At 45.3% G+C, this 19,242-nt stretch overlaps 1 long non-coding RNA gene across 1 annotated transcript in view; it reads right to left on the reverse strand.

The window, feature by feature from the left end:
- LOC142728942 (uncharacterized) overlaps nucleotides 1-16,080 on the reverse strand; it is a 203,787-nt gene extending 187,707 nt beyond the window's left edge. Inside the window, exon 1 of the long non-coding RNA XR_012877877.1 lies at nucleotides 16,038-16,080. This is a non-coding gene — a long non-coding RNA (uncharacterized LOC142728942). The remainder of the gene's footprint in view (nucleotides 1-16,037) is intronic.
- Nucleotides 16,081-19,242: the final 3,162 nt, after the last annotated feature.

Below are 19,242 nucleotides of genomic sequence, written 5' to 3' on the forward strand. Positions count from 1 at the left end.
TCCAGCATCTTTTCAGTTGTTCTGCGTCTCACAAATGTTCTTCTGTGTGATCCAAACACCTCAAACTTCGATTCGTCTGCACATAACACTTTTTTTCCAATCTTCCTCTTTCCAATGTCTGTGTGCTTTTGCCCATATTAATCTTTTCCTTTTATTAGCCAGTCTCAGATATGGCTTTTTCTTTGCCACTCTGCCCTGAAGGCCAGCATCCCGGATTCGCCTCTTCACTGTAGACGTTGACACTGGCGTTTTGCGGGTACTATTTATTGAAGCTGCCAGTTGAGGAACTGTGAAGCGTCTATTTCTCAAAGTAGAGACTCTAATGTACTTGTCTTGTTGCTCAGTTGTGCAGTGGGGCCTCCCACTTCTCGTTCTACTCTGGTTAGAGCCTGTTTGTGCTTTCCTCTGATGGGAGTAGTACACACCGTTGTAGGAAATCTTCAGTTTCTTGGCAATTTCTCGCATGGAATAGTCTTCATTTCTAAGAACAAGAATAGACTGTCGAGTTTCACATGAAAGCTCTCTTTTTCTAGCCATTTGGAGAATTTAATCGAACCCACAAATGTAATGCTCCAGATTCTCAACTAGCTCAAAGGAAGGTCAGTTTTATAGCTCCACTGTTTACAGCGGTGCTAACATAATTGCACAAGGGTTTTCAAGTGTTTTCTAATCATCCATTAGCCTTCTAACACAGTTAGCAAACACAATGTACCATTAGATTACTGGAGTGATGGTTGCTGGAAATGGGCCTCTATACACCTATGTAGATATTGCATTAAAAAAAAAGTCGTTTGCAGCTAGAATAGTCATTTACCACTTTAACAATGTATAGAGTGTATTTCTGATTCATTTAATGTTATCTTCATTGGAAAAAAACCTGTGCTTTTCTTTCAAAAATAAGGAAATTTCTAAGTGACCCTAAACTTTTGAATGGTAGTGTATAGAGATGAGCGAACTTATCAAAAGTTCGGTTCGGCTAGTTCGCCGAATTTCACAGAAAAGTTCGGTTCGGACCGAACTAGTTCTGACCGAACCTGTCACTTACGTGCGCCGAGCATGCTACTGTCCGGGGTGCTGATAGAGTTAATGGGCTGCACTAACTCTTTCAGCAACCTTCACAGTACATGCTCGGCGTGCGGAAAATACAATTTTAATAAATGTAATAAAAAAATAAAAATTATACGTTCGTACTTACTTTCCTCCTGTCCGGCCTCCAGCGATGACGTTTCATCCCTTTCGCCGCTGCAGCCAATCACAGGCTGTAGTGGCGGTCACGCACGCCAGGATGACGCTTCATCCCACGTGACCGCCTCTGCAGCCAATCACAGGCTGCAGCGGCGACATGGATGAAACGTCATCGCTGGAGCCCGGACAGGAGGAAAGTAAGTATGAACGTATTATTATTTTTTTTGGCATGTATGTATGTATGTATGTATGTATGTATGTTGGCATGTATGTATGTTGTCATGTATGTATATCTGTGCATGTATGTTGGCATGTATGTATATATGTGCATGTTTGTATGTATATTTGCATGTATATATTTGCATGTATGTATGTATGTTTGCATGTATGTATTTTTGCATGTATGTTGTCATGTATGTATGTATGTATGTATGTATGTTGTCATGTATGTATGTATATATGTGCATGTGTGTATGTATATTTGTATGTATGTATGTATGTTTGCATGAATGTATGTATGTTTGCATGTATGTGGGTTTGCATGAATGTATGTTTGCATGTATGTATGTATGCATGTTTGTATGTATATTTGCATGTGTGTGTATATATATATATATGTATGTTGTCATGTATGTATGTATGTATGTATGTTGTCATGTATGTATATATGTGCATGTATGTTGGCATGTATGTATATATGTGCATGTGTGTGTGTATGTATGTATGTATGTATATTTGCATGTATGTGTCATGTATGTATGTATATATGTGCATGTATGTTTGCATGTATGTTGGCATGTATGTATACATGTGCATGTTTGTATGTATATTTGCATGTGTGTATGTGTTTGCATGTATGTATGTATGTTTGCATGTATGTATGTTGTCATGTATGTTTGTATGTATGTTGTAATGTATGTATATATGTGCATGTATGTTGGCATGTATGTATATATGTGCATGTGTGTATGTATGTATGTTGTCATGTATGTATGTATATATGTGCATGTATGTTTGCATGTATGTTGGCATGTATGTATGTATACATGTGCATGTTTGTATGTATATTTGCATGTGTGTATGTGTTTGCATGTATGTATGTATGTTTGCATGTATGTATGTTGTCATGTATGTTATGTTTGTATGTATGTTGTCATGTATGTATGTATATATGTGCATGTATGTATGTTTGCATGTTTTTATTTTTGCATGTATGTTTGCATGTATGTTTATATATGTGCATGTATGTAATTATGTTTGCATGTATATTTGTGCATGCTTGTATATATGTATGTATGTATCTTTGCATGTTTGTTTGTATGAATGTTTTCATGTGTGTGTGTGTATTCATGTATGTATGATAGTTTGCATGTATATATGTGTGTATGTTTGCATGTATGTATATTTGCATGTATATATGTGCATGCTTGTATGTATGTTTGTATATATGTATGTATGGCCATGTATGATACTGTCTGCTGGCGCCCTGTATCTAAGTCAACTTCACGGCAGGCTTCTATACATGGTATAACAGTCAGTATCACACATTAAACTGAATCTAAGCCTACGACATGTTTTATTTCATTATTTTTTTTCACAGGTTTGGTGTTTGGACTACGTCGGTTTCGAGGACTACTTAGATGACGTGTTTTTTTTCTACAATAAAATGGTTAATGAGGGTTGTGTTGGGGGTGCTTTATTTCAATAAAATATTTTATCTATATCTTTGTCTTTTTCTTTTCAAATTTTATTACTACCACTTTAGTAATGGCCGCTGTCTGAGTGACAACATCCATTACTAAGGCGAGGCTTAGTGTTAGCCGGTGCAGAGGCTAACACTAACCACCATTATTACCCCGGTACCCACCACCACCAGGGGTGCCGGGAAGAGCCAGGTACGATCCAGTACCCGACCATCTGTTGTGATGGTCGGGCACTGGGGCGGCCGCAGGCTGGTACTATGAGGCTGGGAAGGGCCAAAAACAGTGGACCTTCCCACCCTTGTAATGCTAGGCTGCTGCTGCTGTGTTGTATCTGGCTGGTTATAAAAGTGGGGGGGACCCCACGTCATTTTTTTAAATTATTTATTTAATTTTATTTTTTTTTAAAGACATGGGGTTCCACCCAATTTATCATAACCAGCCACATACAACACAGTGTTATTAGCCTGGGAATGGACAAAACCAGTGGCCCTTCCCACCAATGTAATGCCAGACTGCTGCGGCCTTGTATATGGCTGGTTATTAAAAATGTGGGGGACCCGTCTATTGCTAAATTTGTTAAATTCAAAAAAAAAAACGACGTGGGGGTCCCCCCCATTTTTATAACCAGCCCGATACAACACAGCAGCAGCAGCCTAGCATTACAAGGGTGGGAAGGTCCACTGATTTTGGCCCTTCCCAGCCTCATAATACCAGCCTACGGCCGCCCCAGTACCCGACCATCACAACAGATGGTCGGGTACTGGATCGTACCAAGCTCTTCCCGGCACCCCTGGTGGTGGTGGGTACCGGGGTAATAATGGGTGGTTAGTGCTAGCCTCTGCACCGGCTAACACTAAGTACCGCCTTAATAATGGACGCTGTCAATCAGCCAACTGCCATTATCTAGGCACTAATAAAGTTTAAAAAAAAAACACAAAGACAATTCTTTTTTATTGAAATAAGAAATCCCCAACAAAACCCTCGTTAACCATTTTAATAAAATTTGAAAAAACGTAGATCTACGCAGTAGTCCAACGAATCGAAGACGTAGTCCAATCGGTACATCAAAATCTGCAACAACATAAAAAACCAGTTATCAATGTGAACAATAACAATACTTCTACTCACCTACACACATATATACACGCACACACAAACAAACAACCATACACAAACACACATATATACACAAACACAACAAGATATACAAACACACACACACACACACACACACACATAAACAGACAAACACACACATATACACGAACTCACACATATACAAACAAAAACACACATATCCAAACACACACACACACACAGTTATACACACACATACACGAACACATATACACAAACACATATACAAACAAAAACACACATACCCAAACACACATATACACAAACACATATACACAAACACACCCATATATACACACAAACACACACCCATATACACACATATACACAAACACACACATATACAAAAACACACACAAACATCTACACACAAACATATACACAAATACACCCATATATACACAAACATATACACAAACGCATATACACAAACACACCCATATATACACACACACACATATACACAAACACACATAAAAAAACAAAAACAGACAAAGTCACATACCCAAACACACATATATACACAAACACACACATACACAAACACGGTTTCTTTTAAATGCTGCTGGGGAACCCACTCGATCCACTATATAAGGCTGCGCTACAGTGCAGCATTTAAAAGAAACAGGATCCTGACCTGTCCATAGAGTTTAAGGCAGCACAGAGTATTTCAGGAGATGAGCATGCAGATTCAGTGCTGCTGTGAACTCTGCTCTTACCATTACGTAGCTCTCAGTCTGTTACCTCTCCTCCACTCCTGTCCTCCAGAACACCTTCACATGATTGGCAAGTCACCACGTAATGGTAAGAGCAGAGTTCACAGCAGCACAGAGTATTTCAGGAGATGAGCGTGCAGATCTTGTGCCGGGTGGTGACTTGCCAATCATGTGAAGGTGTTATTGAGGACAGGAGTGGAGGAGAGGTAACAGACTGAGCTACGTAATGGTAAGAGCAGAGTTCACAGCAGCACTGAATCTGCAAGCTCCTCTCCTGAAATACTCTGTGCTGCTGTGAACTCTGTTCTTACCATTACGTAGCTCAGTCTGTTACATCTCCTCCACTCCTGTCCTCTATAACACGTTCACATGATTGGCAAGTCACCACCACGCACAAGATCCGCATGCTCATCTCCTGAAATACTCTGTGCTGCTGTGAACTCTGCTCTTACCATTACGTGGTGACTTGCCAATCATGTGAAGGTGTTCTTGAGGACAGGAGTGGAGGAGAGGTAACAGACTGAGAGCAACGTAATGGTAAGAGCAGAGTTCACAGCAGCACTGAATCTGCACGCTCATCTCCTGAAATACTCTGTGCTGCCTTAAACTCTGTGGACAGGTCAGGATCCTGTTTCTTTTAAATGCTGCACTGTAGCGTAGCCTTATATAGTGGATCGAGCGGGTTCCCTAGCAGCATTTAAAATAAACAGGATCCTGACCTGTCCACAGAGTTTAAGGCAGCACAGAGTATTTCAGGAGATGAGCACGGGCAGCCGTTCGTTTTTCCGAGCCGTGCTCCCATTATGCACACGACCGTAAAAACACCCGTTATTGCGGGTCGGAATTACAACCCGCAATAACGGGCTCATAGACTTCTGTTACCCACGGGTACCTTTCCGTTTTCTCACGGGAAGGTGCCCGTGCCGTTAAAAAAATAGAACATGTTCTATTTTTCTATTTTACGGGCCGTGCTGCTATAATTATAATGACAGCACGGTTCGCAAAAGCGGCCGGCTGCCCGTGGCCGGCCGGCCGTGCTCGTAGTTACGAGTCGTAATTACGAGCACGGCCCGTAAAATAAAAAAATAGAACATGTTCTATTTTTTTAACGGCACGGGCACCTTCCCGTGAGAAAACGGGAAGGTACCCGTGGCTAACAGAAGTCTATGGGCCCGCTATTTCGGGTCGTAATTACGACCCGTGATAACGGGTGTTTTTATGGTCGTGTGCATGAGGCCCCGTAATGACGGGTGGCTACATGTGTGCACCCGTCATTACGGCAGCGTTGCTAGGCGACGTCAGTAAGGGTATGTGCACACACACTAATTACGTCCGTAACTGACGGACGTATTTCGGCCGCAAGTACCGGACCGAACACACTGCAGGGAGCCATGCTCCTAGCATCATACTTATGTACGATGCTAGGAGTCCCTGCCTCTCCGTGGAACTACTGTCCCGTGCTGAAAACATGATTACAGTACGGGACAGTTGTCCTGCAGAGAGGCAGGGACTCCTAGCATCGTACATAACTATGATGCTAGGAGCCCGGCTCCCTGCACTGTGTTCGGTCCGGTACTTGCGGCCGAAATACGTCCGTCAATTACGGACGTAATTAGTGTGTGTGCACATACCCTAAATAGTCACTGTTCAGGGTGCTGAAAGAGTTAACTGATCGGCAGTTACTGTTTCAGTACCCTGGACAGTGACTACCGATCACAGTACCTGTAAAAAAAAAGACGTTCATACTTACCGGGAACTCCCTGCTTCCTCCAGTCCGGTCTCCTGGCCGTTGCCTTGGTGACGCGTCCCTCTCGACATCCCTTGATGACGATGCAGCCCATGTGAGCGCTGCAGCCAATCACAGGCTGCCGCGGCCTCTGCAGCCAATCACAGGCTGCAGAAGCCTCTGCAGCCAATCACAGGCTGCCGCGTCAGAAAAGGTCGGACTGGAGGAAGAAGAGGGACTCGTCACCAAGACAACGACCGGGTACGTATGAAATGCTTTTTATTTTATTTTTAATCAGCAGCCTCTTTTCTCTATCAGTGATTGATAGAGACAAGTGGCTGCCGATTTGTATAATGTTTTTGACCGGGTTCGGTCAAAACGGGTTCGGCCGAACCCGGTGAAGTTCGGATTCGCTGCGAACCGAACTTTTCCAGAAGTTCGGACCGAAACCGGGTTCGGTTGTCCCGGTTCGCTCATCTCTAGTAGTGTATATGGTCTGCAGAATGCCTGTGTAGGACTGATATCTGTCACTATATGGTGGGAATATTGGTCTTTGTTTTACTACACACGTTTTTAGTACACAATTAAGATTGTTCATATTATTTCTATATAGTTGAAGTGTAGACCGCCAAGAATTATTTCCTTTGGTGGGTCCAAGGTACCTCAGTCAGACACTGAGTGTACAGATCCTTGCATTAAAATATTGTATTACTGTCTGTAGCCTTAGAGGAGAATTTATTAACCTTGCTAAGCCGCTTATCTGGCATTGAAAAGTCCCAAAAGTCGCAATTTGCGGGAAAGTTTTCGGTCAGTTTACGCTGCCTTTGGCACTTTTTTGAAAAGTGTGTGATTTTTTGCGGAAAGGGGCGACAATTTTACTATCATTTACGCCAGTAACGGGCGTAATGCAAAGCAGAAATCAACGTCAGCTCCGAGCTAGTGTACAATTTTACATTGAGTGTGTAACAAAAGGCCTAAGCCAGACCCTGTATCTCCCCCACTAATCAGACTGTCCAATAAGACTGTCTTGTGCCACAAGACATGTTTTGCCCACCCCCCTAAAAAAAAAAAAAAGATATATATATCTGAGACATTGTATCTTTAAGGGTATATTCACACGCTGTGTTTGCAGGCGTATTTCGGGGGGTAAACGCAGTGGCGGATTAAGAAGACCATGGGCCCTGGGCTGTTACCCAAACTTGGGCCCCCCTTCTCCACCACCACCCTGCCGCGCCGTAACTATTGCTAACACTACCTAAACACTAGTACACAAAGTAGGCACATTATGCACAAAGTACACACAGTACACAAAGTACACACATTATGCACAAAGTATGCACATTATGCACAAAGTAGGCACATTATGCACAAAGTACGCACATTATGCACAAAGTACGCACATTATGCACAAAGTACACACAGTACACAAAGTACGCACATTATGCACAAAGTACGCACATTATGCACAAAGTACGCACATTATGCACATTATGCACAAAGTACGCACAGTACACAAAGTACCACATTATGCACAAAGTGCGCACATTATGCACAAAGTACGCACATTATGCACAAAGTAGGCACATTATGCACAAAGTAGGCACATTATGCACAAAGTACACAAAGTACGCACATTATGCACAAAGTAGGCACATTATGCACAAAGTAGGCACATTATGCACAAAGTACGCACATTATGCACAAAGTAGGCACATTATGCACAAAGTATGCACAGTACACAAAGTACCACATTATGCACAAAGTACGCACATTATGCACAAAGTACGCACATTATGCACAAAGTACGCACAAAGTACGCACATTATGCACAAAGTACGCACAGTACACACATTATGCACAAAGTACGCACAGTACAAAGTACGCACATTATGCACAAAGTACGCACAGTACACAAAGTACACACATTATGCACAAAGTACACAAAGTAGGCACATTATACACAAAGTATGCATAGTACACAAAGTACACACGAGTATGCACATTATACAAAAGTAGGCACATTATACACGAGTATGCACATTATACACAAAGTACACCTTGTAAACACATGAATATGGACATTAAACATACATGAATATGGACATTAAACATACATGAATATGGACATTAAACACACATGCACTTACCTTTTATGTCTTCACTGCAGCTCTTCTCCTGCTCACAGCACAGAGCCCGCCGACAGTCTCCCCTCCCCCATGTCCCGACAGCTAGCAGCAGAGGAGAGATGTTTAGAGCAGGGAAGGGGGGCTGGAGGGGGAGCTTCTAAAGCAGCACAGACCACGGCTGCTAAGTAGAAGCAAAGCTCCCCTCGCCTGACAGGTGCGGTCCTGGCACCGGGGCTCCCTCCGGTGCTAGCGACGCCACTGGGCATGAGGGGGTTCGGGCGGTCATAGGCCCCCTGGGAGCCTTGGGCCCCCTGGCAGCCTTGGGCCCCCGGCGACCGCCCGAAACGCCCTAATGATAATCCGCCTCTGGGTAAACGCCTCCAAATACACCTGAAAAATCGGTAGCCCAACGCCTACAAACACTGCCTATTGAATTTTAAAAAGGCACGTAAAAAGAAGGAGCATGTCACTTCTTGAGCCGTTTTTGGAGATGTTTTTCATTGTGTCAATGGAAAATCAGCGCCAAAAACATCTACAGGGTGGGCAATTTATATGGATACACCTAAATAAAATGGGAATGGTTGGTGATATTAACTTCCTGTTTGTGGCACATTAGTATTTGGGAGGGGGGAAACTTTTCAAGCTGGGTGTTGACCATGGCGGCCATTTTGAAGTCGGCCATTTTGTATCCAACTTTAGATTTTTCAATGGGAAGAGGGTCATGTGACACATCAAACTTATCGAGAATTTCACAAGAAAAACAATGGTGTGCTTGGTTTTAACGTTACTTTATTCTTTCATGAGTTATTTATGTCAATATGGGTGTCAGGTCCGTGCATTCCTAGATGAACAGTTTCCTGGAAAGTGGATTGGTCGTCGTTGGCCAGTTGAATGGCCCCCTAGGTCTCCAGATCTGACCCCCTTAGACTTTTATCTTTGGGGTCATCTGAAGGCAATTGTCTATGCTGTGAAGATACGAGATGTGCAGCAACTGAAACTACTGATACTAGAAGCCTGTGCTAGCATTTCTTCTGCGGTGTTGCTATCAGTGTGTGAAGAGTGGGAGAAGAGGGTTGCATTGACAATCCAACACAATGGGCAGCACTTTGAACACATTTTATAAGTGGTCAGAAACTTGTAAATAACTCATGAAAGAATAAAGTAACGTTAAAACCAAGCACACCATTGTTTTTCTTGTGAAATTCTCGATAAGTTTGATGTGTCACATGACCCTCTTCCCATTGAAAAAACTAAAGTTGGATACAAAATGGCCGACTTCAAAATGGCCGCCATGGTCAACACCCAGCTTGAAAAGTTTCCCCCCTCCCATATACTAATGTGCCACAAACAGGAAGTTAATATCACGAACCATTCCCATTTTATTTAGGTGCATCCATATAAATGGCCCCAGGGCCGGCCTTAGGGTAGATGGCGCCCCGTGCGAAATTATCTTTCGGCGCCCGACGCCATTATAAAAAATGCCCCATAAAAAAGCATAATTCCTCCCCACAGTATAATGCCCTATATAGTGCCCCCACACAGTGTAATGCCCCTTTAGTGCCCCACACACAGTATAATAATAATATTTAATAATGTAATATATTATAACGCCTTCAAGGACACAGTATTTTGTCCTCTAATTGTGCCCACACAGTGTTATCCCCCTAAGTGCCACACACAATATATTGCCCCCAGTAGTGCCCTTACACAGTATGATGTCCTCCACAGAGTATAATGCCCCCACAGCCCCCCTAGTAGAAAGTGCCCCCTGTAGATTGTGCCGTACAGCCTCCCTGTAGACAGTGCCATAATCCCCCACCTCCTCCTTGTAGACAGTGCCATACAGCCCCCATCTGCCCCTTGTAGTGTCATACAGCCCCCATCTGCCCCTTGTAGTGCCATACAGCCCCCCATCTGCCCCTTGTACACAGTGCCCCCCACTGCCCCCTTGTAGAAAGTGACATACAGCCCCCACCTCCCCCTTGTAGACAGTGCCATACTGCCCCCCACCTCCACCTGACAGGATCCTTGCGTAGGCCGGCTTGATCCAGAGATGTCATCACGCCGACTGCGCAGGGATCCTGTCCCTGTGCCTCATAGGCTGCAGGAGCCGCTGTAGCCTGTACAGAGTTTCCCAACCTTTTCGGAATTGAGCCAACCCTGTAAAAAAATAATTCCTCAGGGCCCCCCTACCAAAAATTGTTTAGAGAAAGACAGAAAATAGCTAAAAAATAAGCACTACATTCTTAGGGTATGTTCACACAGCGTTTTTTGTAAGGCAGAAAAAAATCTGCTTTTGAATTTACAGCGTTATTTGATGGGGGTTTTTTTGCGTTTTCTTTTAAGCCGTTGAAGCGAATGCAAAAGACGCAGCAAAAAAAGCTCCAAACGAGCGCTGCAGCTATTTTCTTCCTACTATTAATTTCAATTGGAGGTCAGAGGTGGAAACCACCTGTGGGGGACTCACAGTAAAATGACCATCAGCCCCCCACTCATAGTAAAATGACCATCAGCCCCTCCACTCACAGTATAATGACCATCAGCGCCCCCACTCACAGTATAATGACCATCAGCCCCCCCACTCACAGTATAATGACCATCAGCCCCCCCACTCACAGTAAGGCTGGGTTCACACACACTATTTACGGATGTAATTCGGGCGTTTTAGCCCCGAATTACGTCCGAAAATGCGGCTCAAAAGCGTCGGCAAACATCTGCCCATTCATTTGAATGGGTCATACGATATTCTGTGCGGACGGCAATTTTTTTTACGCGCCGCTGTCAAAAGACGGCGCGTAAAAGAGACGCCTGCGTCAAAGAAAAGCCTGTCACATCTTGGGACGTAATTGGAGCCGTTTTCCCTTGACTCCATGGAAAAACAGCTCCAATTACGTCCGTAATGGACGCAGCAAAAAGCGCCTGCACATGCCATTACGTCTGAAATTCCGGAGCCGTTTTCTCCTGAAAACAGCTACGTAATTTCAGCCGTAATGGACGCTGCCGTGTGAACATACCCTAAAATGACCATCAGCCCGTCCACTCACAGTAAAACGACCATTAGCCCCCCACTCACAGTAAAACGACCATCAGCCCCCCACTCACAGTAAAACTACCATCAGCCCCCCACTCACAGTAAAACTACCATCAGACCCCCACTCACAGTAAAACTACCATCAGACCCCACTCACAGTAAAACTACCATCAGCCCCCACTCACAGTAAAACTACTATCAGCCCCCACTCACGGTAAAATGACCATCAGCCCCCCACTCACAGTAAAACTACCATCAGCCCCCCACTCACAGTAAAACTACCATCAGCCCCCACTCACAGTAAAATGACCATCAGCCCCCCACTCACAGTAAAACTACCATGAGCCCCCCACTCACAGTAAAATGACCATCAGCCCCCCACTCACAGTAAAATGACCATCAGCCCCCCACTCACAGTAAAACTACCATCAGCCCCCAGTCACAGTAAAACTACCATCAGCCCCCACTCACAGTAAAACTACCATCAGCCCCCACTCACAGTAAAATGAACATCAGCCCCCCACTCACAGTAAAATTACCATCAGCCCCCACTCACAGTAAAATGACCATCAGCCCCCCACTCACAGTAAAACTACCATCAGCCCCCACTCACAGTAAAATTACCATCAGCCCGCCACTCACAGATGCCCCCTGTAGATAGTACCACACAGCCCATTGTAGGTAGAGCCACACAGCCCCCTTGTAGGTCATGCCACACAGCCCCCTTGCTGCACAGCCCCCTTGTAGGTCGTGCCACACAGCCCTCTTTTAGTTCGTGCCACCCAGCCCCCTGTAGGTCGTGCAACACAGCCCCTTTGTAGGTAGTAGGGATGTCACGATATCTGAATTTGGACTTCGATACCGATACTTCGTGTAGTATTGCAATTTCGATACTAAAACGATACTTTGCCAACAGTAATAAAAAAAAGTTCTTCCATTTTCTGATGTGAGGTGCGAGGTGTGATGCTGAATTTAACCTCCATGTGCCTCAAATTAATAGTAATTACTATTAATTTGAGGCACATGGAGGTTAAATTCATCACACCTCGGGCCTCACATTAATAAGTGAAAGAAGTTTTTTTTAATTTATTTTTTTACAGCGTACACATCATAAATGACGCAAAAAAATAGTTGTGCAGGTTATTACGGCCGCGCCAATACGAATGTGTATATTTTATGTATTGAGACTTATTTTAATGTTAATTGTAAAAAATGTGTATTTTTTTAAATTTAACATTACTTTGTTTTTACTTTATTTTTAAACTTTAATGTACTTACATATATCAGATATATGTAAGTACATTATCCTGTGTACTGATAGCACACAGGCAGTTGTTAGGACATACCTAAGTATGCCCTAACAACAGGAAATATGGTAAGACAGCCCTGGGGTCCTTCAATAGACACTGGGCTGTCTGCCCATATATGGTATGGCCCTCAATCGCGTCACAGGAGTTCCCTGTGACGCGATCCAAGGCTAATCCCCCCTCCTCACTTTCCCCTGAATGCTGTAGTCAGCTGTGATCGCAGCATTCAGGAGAATAGCGGCGGAGATGAGCGGTTTCTCTGATCTCCGCCGTTATAGAGCGGGGAAGCGGCTGTGTAATACAGTCATTGCCCCGCTCCTGACAGAAGTGCGTGTGCGGTCAGCATGAGGTAATGCGGCCGGCGCTACACTAATGAGCGGCGGCGCAGACACCGAAGACAGAACATGGGGGTGTTTTGCAGTGCGGCCGACATGTTCTGTTTTCAGTGCCGCCGCTCATTAGTGCAGCGCTGGCCGCATCGCATCATCCTCGCGGCGCGCACTTGTCAGGACTCAGGAGTATTACACAGCCGCAGCCCAGCTCTCACTCATCAAGTATTACTATACTTAGCTGTGTGGCTCGAACCATTTGGGGATGCACAGTATCGAAGTTTCGATGCATTGTGCATCCCTTGTAAGTAGTGCCACAAATCCCCCCCTTGCCGCACAGCCCCCTTGTAGGTAGTGCCACATAGATCCCTTGTAGTGCCACACACACCCTTGTAGGTAGTGCCACACAGCCCCCATGTAGGTAGCACTCCCTTCCTGTAGATAGCGCCACTGTAGCTCCCTGTGGCTGGGGATTCCGCTCCTTGACGGAGTGCTTGATGTCTCTGTACATATTTGAACAGTGACATCGGGCAACTAACTCCTGAAGCGGAATCCCTGTCCTCAGTATTGCCGACGCTGTGACCGGGGATTCCACTCCAGGAGAAGCCCCTGACGTCTCTGTCCATTTAGTCGGGGGGTGCCATCTACAGGGGTTCTGCAAAAAACATCTCCTCCTCCTCCTCACATCCACTTTGCGCTATGAGGAGGAGGAGAGAAAGCACGTCCGTGGCAGTTGTCCAGAGGAGTGTCGCGGCACCCCTGGAGGGTTCTCATGGGAACCTCATACTGGGAACCACCAGCCTAGTAGATCGCAGAGCAGGGAGATACCTCCCTGCTCTGCTATAGTGTTGAATAGCATCTGTGTCTTTAGCAGGGCCGTATTTACAACTCACGCTGCCCTAGGCACTAAGCCTGACTATACCCCCATTACAGGCCTATTTAGTTTAGCCAATTGTCATCATGATTCGCCAGTTTCTGACCAATTATAATGATATTTGGTCAGTGTTAACAAAGGGGAAGATCAATGATAAAAACTTTGCTTATCGTTAATCTCTAATGAAAAACAAAAGGGGAATACACCCGGCCGTAGTCATAGCGATGCGTATTCTGTTCTGAGCGTAGCCCGGCCTCCAGGGATGACGATGCATCCCATGTGACAGCTGCAGCCAATCAAAGGCTGCAGCGGTCACATGGACTACAGCGTCATCGCAGGAGGCCAGGCTACGCTCAGAGAGAGAGAGAGGGACTACGGCCGGGAGTATTAGCTTTTTTAAAATTTATTTCTGCAGTCTTTCCGGCAAAAAAACGACACCAAAATTTGGTGCTGTTTTTCAGGTGAAATTCCCTGCGGTTCTCAGGACGTATACACTGTGTAGTTTTACGTATCCGCCCTGTGTGTTCCTACCCTTATAATCAAGTTGCTCTCCCCACAAATATTATCTCTAAGGGCTTATTCAGACGAACGGGAATTACGTCCGTGCAACGCGCTTGATTTTCATGCGCGTTGCACGGACCTATATTAGTCTATGGGGCCGTGCAGACATGTGTGTGATTTTTACGCTGTGTCAGTCCGCTGCATAAAAGTCACGACATGTCCGTTCTTTGAGCGTTTTTTGCGCATCACGCACCCATTGAAGTCAATGGGTGCGTGAAAACCACGCATGCCGCACGGAAGCACCTCCATGCGAACAGCGTGAAAAGGATGAATGAAAACAGAAAAGCACCATGTGCTTTTCTGTTTACAAACATCCAAATGGAGCGTCATAATGATGGCGGCTGCGCAAAAAGCACGCTGCCGCGCATCATACGGGGCTGACACACGCAGCTGTCAAATGCATTTTGCGCAGGCAAAACGCCGCGTTTTTTGCGTGCGCAAAAGGCACACGCTCGTGTGAATCCAGCCTATGGGTAAGGCCACACAGAGTGGCCCTGACACGGTTGCAACGCGGCTAACAACCACGCCGTCACCATGTTCAGTGCGGCAGTCAAACAGCCTGTTAATGGCCGCACGTATTCCGGTTACACGCTCATGTGCTCTGCCGCTCCATTCATTCTCTATGGGAGCGCCGGAGATAGCCGAGTGCAGTGTTCGGCTTTTTCCGGCGCTCCCCTAGAGAATGGATAGGGGGTAAGCTGTTGTAATTTGCAAAATCGTGCGCCCATAAAGGGTGTATTAATTCATGGCCGCACGATTTTGCAGATAAAGGGACGGTTTACCAGCGTTAACGTGCGGCCATGAATTAATACACCCTTTATGGCCGCACGATTTTGCAAATGACAACAACTTACCCCCTATTCATTCTCTATGGGAGCGCCGGAAAAAGCAGAACACTACACTCGGCTATCTCCGGCGCTCCCATAGAGAATGAATGGAGCGGCGGTGCGCATGCGAATGTAACCGGAATACCCCTTAATGAGGTATTTTACAGCCGCTCCTACATAGTGCCAGCGCGGTTGTTGGCCGCATTGCGACAGTGTGAGGGCCGCTCAGTGTGGCTGTACCCTAAAGAATCCTTTCTCCCCATACAGAACGTTAAGTTCCCCTCCCCCATGATTCATAATAAGCTCCTACACCACAAAATAAACTACACAGAAGTCCCCCTCCCCACAAAATACATTTATAAAGAATCCCCCCACACTCCTATAGCATTTAGGGCAATGTCCCCTCACCCTCAAAATCGATCTGTAAATAATACACACTCAAAGTACCTCTCTCCCCCTCCCTCACACTGCACATAAATAAACATAGATTAAGCTAAAGCTGCTGCTCTTCTTACCTGACTCTGGAGCTCCGTGGAGGAGTCTTCTCTGGGGCAGCAGCACAGCAGGAAAGAGCTGCGTTAGGAGTGTGTGTGACACTGCAGTACAGGCTGTGCCGATTGGTGGAGCAGACAGAAGCACCTGCTGCTCCGCCAATCAGCGCTCACTTCACGCAGCAGTGCAAAGGAAGGAACATTTCTCCTCTCTTCTGCTCGTACCCACTGGCGCCCCCCTTACAGCATGGCGGCCGGTGCCCTGTGCGATCGCACGTGTCGCACATAGCTAAGGCTGGCCATGAATGGCCCATCCTGTATGTATTATGATATATTTATCTCCTCAAACACTGGCTGAGGATGTCCGATGTAGACTGCCCACTATATATTTTATATATTTTTTTCCCCCTTCCTCTGAGACTTGTTCTATGTCTGATTCTACATTTCTGACCTTATAATACTCATAGGAACTATGGTAGATATATAGAGGACATGTTATACACAGACCCTGGTAATGGAAGGATCAGTGGTACATTACTGGCATTTGGTTTATCTTCCTGTAATAATCTGGAGTAGGGGTTCATGGCCGGGGGGATTCCATCAAGTTCATTCTACAATGTTAAACCTGATGAGATATTTACAAATTGGAGGGGCAGTGAGGCTCTTCTTGAACCCTTCAATGAATTAACCGTTATATGTTTCATAGTCTCTGCTCTTACCGTAAAGAATCCCTCTCTATGCTGGTGAAATCCTTCCTATAGACCAAGTGGATGCCTGTGTTCTGGTTACAGGTCTCGGTATACATTGATGATTAGATTTCTGTACTGTCCACTGATATTTGTATGTGATTAGATCGCCCTAAACTGCCCCCCCCCCCCTCCAACTAAATTTACCTCATTTTGAATATTTCTTGGCACTTTGTTGGCCTCATGTATCCACTCCAGCTATTCCTTCTTGTACGCGGGTTCCTTAAAATTGTGCACATTGGGGAGGATGTACGATCACTGTCTTAGGTTTAGCACATCTTTCTCTAGTCTAGATGTAAGCGATAGATTTGCTGCATCTTGGTAACTATCTCAGACGCTATGTCTCTCCCTTAAGCCACCCCTAGGCTGCCTTCTGTAAAAGGATGGTTATATGATGTGGTTCACTGGGCTAGTGCCCACCACTAATAGGCCTCATGCACACGACCGTAATTTCTTTTACTTTCCGAAAATACGGATGCACAGCCTTAGCCGTCCGCAATTGCGGAAACGTCCATATACATCTATGTGGAGTCCATGCCGCAATTACGGACAATTATAAGACACTTTCTATATTTTCAGATAGTTTCTATGGCCCGGACATACATCCGTAAATATATGGAATGGTGTCCGTGGCCTATAGAAATGAATGAATTCACAATTACGGATGAAATTGTGGACCCAGTCGTTACGGGTGGAAACTACAGTCGTGTGCATGGGGCCTAGCTACCTCCTTTTATTAGGGTCACTAGTGTTATACCAAGCTCCCCTACTCTCCCTTGTATTTACACTTTTTCTATTGTCTTTATTACGAAGTGTGTGTGTGTGTGTGTGTGTGTGTGTGTGTGTGTGTGTGCAGTGGTTCACAACACCATTGTATAATAAATTAAAACCAGGTTTAGTAACTGGAATCCTACTAGATATAATACAGTGTACAGAATAGATAAAATTGCGGCATAGTATCAGTGTATTTAATTATATATATATATCTGTCAATATGTATAATGTATACTAATACTATGTGGTGCAATATGACAAGATATTACCAACACTACTACCTACATACACGTATCACATACATGATCAGGGGACTGTAGAGTGCGTACACTCGTACCGGGGGCATGTGGCTTCCCTACTCCCCTTCCCCATTAATGGCCATACCTTTTCCAAACCTCCCCGTCTCTCTAATAAGACTCAGACACTTGGGTTGGATAAATTTGGCCACAGCAGCCATTTTATTTACAAACAAATATCAAGTACAACAATTTACAAATAATAACAATGGAAGGGGAGTCCTTGGAGTTACAAAAGTCTGTCACGAAACAGCCCACCTGCATAGTATTTTACTCCCAGCCGTCACCCTACTGGCTCAGGGGCACCGTTATACATGCAGTTGGCTGACCTCAACCGCAACCACTCCCCGGGACACCACCCAGCAGGAGCCCAAATTGACCACTCCCCGGGACACCACCCAGCAGGAGCCCAAATTGACCAGACTACCAACCATAATAAATTGGGGAGGGACCATACCCACTATGAATCCCCCCCCCCCCACAGTAATTTACCACCAACTCCAAGGACCCCCAATCCGCCATACAACTGCTGCGACATTGCAAAACTGTTCCACAGCATCCTCCGGTACCTGCAGAAAAACAAAAACAACGAGCAACAAAGCGAAATACCAAAATAGTCACACAGATGAACACAACATTTTGGGAGGGAGGGTGGGACAAGCTTCCCTGTGCTATTACTAAAGATGGCAACGCCTTCCTCTCTCCTACCCTTAAGTAACCTGACCTCGCCCCCCTCACATACGCCCCCTCCTAACCACCCCCCCTAACTCCTTAACTCCTTCCCTTCCTAACATCCCTGATCATGGTGGCCTCCCCCTATGGCATTCTGCTGGGTCCAGCCTGTACTTGATCAGGGGACTGTAGAGTGCGTACACTCGTACCGGGGGCATGTGGCTTCCCTAATCCCCTTCCCCATTAACGGCCATACCTTTTCCAAACCCCCCCCCCCCCCGTCTCTTTAATAAGACTCAGACACTTGGGTTGGATAAATTTGGCCACAGCAGCCATTTTATTTACAAACAAACATCAAGAACAACAATTTACAAATAATATCAATGGAAGGGGAGTCCTTGGAGTTACAAAAGTCTGTCACGAAACAGCCCACCTGCATAGTATTTTACTCCCAGCCGTCACCCTACTGGCTCAGTGGCACCGTTATACCTGCAGTTGGCTGACCTCAACCACAACCACTCCCCGGGACACCACCCAGCAGGAGCCCAAATTGACCACTCCCCGGGACACCACCCAGCAGGAGCCCAAATTGACCAGACTACCAACCATAATAAATTGGGGAGGGACCATACCCACTATGAATCCCCCCCCCCACAGTAATTTACCACCAACTCCAAGGACCCCCAATCCGCCACACGAACATACTCAGACACCTTTAAGTATGCGAGCCCCCACACAACA

Source organism: Rhinoderma darwinii, unplaced genomic scaffold (genome assembly GCF_050947455.1).
Source record: "Rhinoderma darwinii isolate aRhiDar2 unplaced genomic scaffold, aRhiDar2.hap1 Scaffold_70, whole genome shotgun sequence".
NCBI lineage: Eukaryota > Metazoa > Chordata > Amphibia > Anura > Rhinodermatidae > Rhinoderma > Rhinoderma darwinii.